Below are 938 nucleotides of genomic sequence, written 5' to 3' on the forward strand. Positions count from 1 at the left end.
AAATATGAACGAATTAACAGAACGAATTCGTGCTGATAATGAATACCTGAACATAATCGTAAAAACGTGGCTGTTTTCTCATTCTACATAAGCTTTACCAATTCGAACATATATTTTTCAGTACACACTTATGAAAACGTAGTTTATATCATTTTTATCGTATATTGACCATTCAATATTTAATGCTCCTTTTACTTTTATTACACAAATAAATTCTCGCTCAAAGAATAAAAACGTGCCAGCTCGTGAATTCTGTATGTGCGTGTGCGTGCGTGTGTGACTATGAACAATGTCACATGTGTATTTGCAATGGTTGACGAATTCCTATATAAATTGAACGAGTGCAGGTAGGCCAGCGCGAAGGGCAGACTAACAGCCTACAGAGACAAATAAAGAAGACCGCTGCTCGCATGGCAACCCCGCCCCTGAAGTCTCCCGTTGCACGTCGTGTCACATGTCTTCGGATCTGCTTACAACTCGTCTTGCACTTTCTGCAACAGTTGCTGCGCCACTTCGTCATCTCGCCACATTTTCGCTGAGCAAACGTTTCATGATACGAACTAGATCTGACCAACGCCTCTGAGAAATCTGAAGTGCTGAATATGGGCGTGTGCACAAGTACGATTAAGACCAAACATTTTAAGCTATTAGAAGAAAATGTAAATGGATAACACGAAAGTAAATAGCACGAACTAAAAGTTCTAATGCAGATGTGTATGCAAACAAATCAAAATTAGGAATAAACATTGCGCAATATAAACAGAACATGTTTCTTATGACCTAAGGGTCATACATAAACAGCTTGCATGACATAAACGTAAACAATCTGTAATAACAAAACCGATTTATGTTATTTTTTTATATTGATAACTTGTCAAGACATTTAGGTAAAGTGGAATCGTTATCGTCAATCTATTTTTCCATTTCACAAGCACGGA

General features: G+C 37.6%; 1 protein-coding gene across 2 annotated transcripts in view; it reads right to left on the bottom strand.

Moving 5' to 3' along the window:
* Positions 1-938, bottom strand: part of LOC119593775 (protein draper-like) — a gene marked incomplete at its 3' end in the record, with an annotated part of 60,455 nt that overhangs the window by 17,342 nt on the left and 42,175 nt on the right.

Source organism: Penaeus monodon, chromosome 32 (assembly GCF_015228065.2).
Source record: "Penaeus monodon isolate SGIC_2016 chromosome 32, NSTDA_Pmon_1, whole genome shotgun sequence".
Classification (NCBI taxonomy): Eukaryota; Metazoa; Arthropoda; class Malacostraca; order Decapoda; family Penaeidae; genus Penaeus; species Penaeus monodon.